This window comes from Solanum tuberosum, unplaced genomic scaffold (assembly GCF_000226075.1).
Source record: "Solanum tuberosum cultivar DM 1-3 516 R44 unplaced genomic scaffold, SolTub_3.0 scf00219, whole genome shotgun sequence".
NCBI classification, from domain to species: Eukaryota; Viridiplantae; Streptophyta; class Magnoliopsida; order Solanales; family Solanaceae; genus Solanum; species Solanum tuberosum.
The window spans coordinates 204,265-209,544 of record NW_006239145.1 but is presented as its reverse complement, the minus strand read 5'-3'; the positions used below and the strand labels follow the sequence as shown (position 1 = coordinate 209,544).

Below are 5,280 nucleotides of genomic sequence, written 5' to 3'. Positions count from 1 at the left end.
TTAATAGTTTGTGGCCCTTCCAGTTCCTTGTGTGCTAAGAGATATGCCCCTTTAAAGTTGACCCTGAAAATCTTTGCGATTTTCGAATTTTGATACGATTGTTCTAAAATTCGGGTTAGACCCATTTCCTACTCAATTTGACCCCACGAATAAGAATATGAAGTCGAATTTCCGAAATCATGCACGGATTTTGAGATATATGGAAATTACAATTATAGGTGTTTTCGAAGCACATTTTCGGGCATTTTGGGGTCGTTTCAGTTGTGATACAGACTGGGAAGCATGTCCTACTACAAGGAGGTCTGTGATTGGATTTGTGATCAAGCTAGGAGAGTCTATGGTGTCTTGGAAGGCTAATAAGCAAATAACAATATCAAGGAGTTCAGCTGAAGCTGAGTACAGAAGTTTGGCATCTACTGTAGCTGAGTTAGTATGGTTAGTAGGGCTACTAAGGAGTTTGGATTTACTCTTCCAGTAAACATATACAGTGATAGCAAATCTGCAATTCAGTTAGCAGCCAATCCAGTCTATCATGAACGTACCAAACATATTGAAATCGATTGTCATTTCATTAGAGATAAGCTGCAACAAGGGTTAATCAACATCAGTTATATACCAACTCAAAGTCAGCCAGCTGATGTTCTAACCAAAGGACTAAATATAGTACAACATGAGCTCTTATTGTCCAAGCTAGGAGTTCTAAACATATTTGCTCCTCCAAGCTTGAGGGGGAGTGTTGACAGAAATAAGAGTCTGTAACTACTCTTCAAGTTTACAATTAAGAGTTAGTTAATTTGTTATAAAGTTGTTAGTTAGTTACATTCTAGATCTAAGAATAGAATGAGAAGTACATGTATAAATAGTTGTGATACAGCTTTATTGGATACAACTTTTTCTTCTCAAATCTATGAAAGATTAATCTTCTGTTTTTCTACAAACAACTCTGTAAACCTTCACCTTTGTCTCAAACGAGCTGTCTTGTTGTGCATTATATCACCTTGAAATATTACTAAGCTCGGATATATTTACAGTGCTATATTCGGATACTATAGCCCTAGGAGAAGAAGACCCCTCCCTTACATGCAGTGGCACTTGAGGTGGAACATATATAAATCAGTTTCAGCTTGCAGTCCTTTACGTATTTCTCCGACTTCTTATTGAATATCTCGAGATTAATGTCCTTTGCAATAGTTCTAGGGTTGCCAGCAAAACTTTGAAGCATGAATGTATCCTTGCATTGCATCACTGGTGGTTCCTCTTTTTGTGGTTGCATTGTAACTATGATATTGTTGGAAGAGTGAGGCATGACAATTCAAGTGTTGGGCTTACACTATTAGTTTGAGAAATACACCCTTTTCTATTATTACACTCTCATCATGGTGTGTGTAGTACACTCACTCTTTTATTTTAAAAAAATTGTCACATCACACTCCACATGGAAAAAATATTCACCTTGTCGAAAATTAAATAAATTATTAGTATTAATTAAAGGGGAAAATGAAAAATATATCCCCGAACTATCGTAAATGATATGAAAATATCCTCCATCATACTTTTGAGATATTGGTGCCCCTGCCGTCCATGTGGCAAGGTTTTTGCGAATAAAAAGGGAGAGTATATTACACACACCACTGATGTGTGTTTCTCAAACTAATAAGTGATAGTTTAAGTATAAACTCACTCACAATAGTTTTGGTATGAAACTCAAAAAAGAGAACAGTTTCGGTGTGTTTTTGACACTGATCTTGCATTAAAATATTTATATACAAAAATATCTTCCATAATTATAGAGGAAAAGAAGTAAAAAAAGATTTTGAGAGGTAATTGAGTATTTTACCATGTTAATACATGCATTAACTCCTCTTGCATTACTAATACATAGAAATTCATGGTATTATTTATAGATTTCTATTAAGAGATAAGGGTCAAAAGCACACTTAAGTTATCCCATTTTTTTGAGTTTCAAACCTAAACTACTGAGAGTTTGAATTTTCATACCTAAGCTATTACTTATTAGTTTGAGAAATACACTCCTCTCGTTTATTACACTCTCATCATGGTGTGTGTAGTACACTTTCTCTTTTATTTTAAAAAATTGTAACATCACACTCCACATGGACAAAACATTCCACCTTGTAAAAAATTAAATAAATTATTAGTATTAATTAAAGTTAAAGATTATAGTATTACTAGTTTTCAAAAAAAATCTAAAATAAATGTTAAATATATTTCTACCCTACTCCACCCCTTCCTCTCCCCGTACCCCCCTCCCCCATCCCAATTTTTTTTCTTTAAATCTTTTAACAAATTTTTAAAATTTATTTTACTTCATCCTCCCCCCCCTCCCCCCTAATTCCTTCCGATAATAATTTAGATATTGTTTTTTTAAAATAAATAAATTATAACCATCCCAAGTAACTCTCCACTTTCAGTTTTTTCTCATTTCAAATATATTTTTTACTTGTTGCAAAAAAAAATTTTAATAAAATTTTATTTATGTTATATTCAGTAAGCAAGTAAAAAAAATATTTCCCTAAAAATATATGTACACATCTAACACAAAACAAGAAAAATATAAAAAAAAAAGATATAAAAAATTAGGAGCACGAGGGGAAGGGGGTGAGGTCTGAATTTTAAAAAAATATAGTTTATAAAAGAATTTTAAAATAAAAGGATGGGTTTAAAAATGATTTTGTTTATATTAATACTTTAATCTTTAGTTTTTAACTAATATTACTCCTAATAGTTTATTTAATTTTTATCAATGTGGAATATTTTATCCAAGTGAAAAGGTTTTCGCGAATAAAAGGGAAAGTATATAACACACATCACTGATGTGTGTTTCTCAAACTAATAAGTGATAGTTTAAGTATAAAACTCACACTCACAGAAGTTTAGATATGAAATTAAAAAAAAAAAAAAATTATTCATGTTTTCGACACTTATCTATTTTATTAAGGGAAAAGGATCAAAAATACCCCTGAACTATTGGAAATGGATCAAATATATCCTCCCCCTGATTTTGGGGGCAAACATAAAAACGGAAAAGGGTCAAAAATACCCCTGAACTATTGGAAATGGATCACATATACCCTCCGTTTGATTTTGGGGTCAAAAATACCCTTACCGTTGGTGTATTGGCTCACTTTTACCCCTCAAAACTAACAGATGCCATGTCACTTAAAAAATCACATAAAACCATATTTTTTTAGCTGACTTGGAAATTCAAATGGACAAAAAAAATCCTTCCATTGCCGTTCTCCTAACCGAAGAAACTGAAAAGTGATTAAAGTTTGTATTTTTTTTAATAAAGAATTGTGAAATAAAAATTTCGTATCAAAATGTTGTGTTAATTTCGCTGTAATTTTGTCATTTTAGGACTTTTATTGAGCCAAGGGTGTATTACACCCACCCCACTTGTGGATTGTTGCTGCCATGTTGGGAGTTTTGTCCATTTGAATTTCCAAGTCAGCAAAAAAATATGATTTTATGTGATTTTTTAAGTGACATGGCATCTGTTAGTTTTGAGGGGTAAAAGTGAGCCAATATACCAACGGTAAGGGTATTTTTGACCCCAAAATCAAACGGAGGATATATGTGATCCATTTCCAATAGTTCAGGGGTATTTTTGACCCTTTTCCGTTTTATTAATTATACATAACATAAAAAAAACGTTTCAAATAAAATATTGCTAACTAATCTATGTACTATTTTTGCTAATACACTTATGTTGAAAAAGTCTATAATGATTAATAGTGAAGCCAATAATATAACACACTAATCATTGATTTTTGTCAATTTTATTCTTACACGCTACTTCAATCACTTTTCTTTTTTTAATATCATACTGGTGAGTGGTGAAAGTGAAGGGGACGGGACGAGTGCATGAGTTTCCTTCTATCACCTCTCTGCTTGCCAGCCTATACATTTACAGGTGCCTTGTTAATACAATTCTTTGCTGATTTTATAGGGTCCCACAAATCTTAGTTTACTACTTTCGTCCCGTCTCCCGTGACACGTTTCTAATTTTCAATAACACACCTCTCACTCTTCTTCTTTTTCCTTATTTTGTTTGCCTATAACTACACATTTATTTCCAAACAAAAGAAAAGAAGATGAAAGCAATTTTTATATTCTTTTGGTTTTAAAAAAATGCAGATGAAAGCAATTATTAGTCAAGTTTAGAATGATTTTTTTTCTCACACACAACCAAAACTTGGAAAGCATTATGGAGGCATCTCTCTGTTCATATCAATTAGGTTTTTTCGCACCGTACATATATTTTAATTAAGTAAAACTTGTTGCTCTTTGATTGGATTTGAAGCAAATTATTGACTCCTTTAATACAATGGAATATAACATCACATCAAGAATGCTTCACTATACCCCTCTTAACAAGATCATAAAATGCACTTGTAAATCATGGAAAAGAAAAGTCTTATGTCGATATTATTGACATGGTAGGTGCTGACAATATTTTACTCTAAAAGGGACCTTTGTGTTTACTAGTAGTTTTTTGTTACAAATAAAACATGCAATAAACGAATTAATATGATAATACTGGCATGCTCGAGTATATATTTGCCTTCTAGCACGTTTAGGAAAGTGCGTATAAGTAAATGCCCTCGCTATAATATGTCGGCAGGGGAGGACCCACATGGTCTCTAGGGGTTCACCCGAACTCTCTCGCCGAAAAATTACACTATATATATAAGGTAAATTTTCTGAATTTATGTAGATATAATAATTTTAAAACCCCTCACGAACAAAAATTGTAAGTTGTAGTATAGTGGTAAATCTCTTTTTAGATTGGCCCTCACATCCATAGTTCAAATTCCATTGTGGTCATTTTATTTCTTTACCTTCTCTTCATTTAGCCCTAAATGAAAATTCTGAATCCACCATTATATATCGATATGATATATGGTATTAATTTCTACAACTCTTTCCATCGACAATAATTAATTTTAAATGCCTTCGAAGTTGTTTGAAGGCACTAGCAAATTAAATCTATGGTTATTTTAATGAATTTGAGTGCATCTAAAAAGATATTTGCACAAGATGTGCATAACTTGATCATTTGCTAGTTGTTTGGAAAGTTTAAGACAATGGTTTGGGAAACGATTACATAAATAAATAGAAAATTAAATCTTGTCAATGACATGAAATTTAATTTTCATCACCATTCCCTGCTTGTATTTGATGAGAATGAAATTAAATCTTCTAGATATATCTGTTGGGATATATATTATTAACCATATATTTTGATATACTATTTAT

The 5,280-nt window shown here is 32.0% G+C and overlaps 1 pseudogene; it reads right to left on the bottom strand.

The window, feature by feature from the left end:
• LOC102584766 (vesicle-associated protein 1-2-like) overlaps positions 1 to 3,175 on the bottom strand; it is a 9,416-nt pseudogene extending 6,241 nt beyond the window's left edge.
• Positions 3,176 to 5,280: the final 2,105 nt, after the last annotated feature.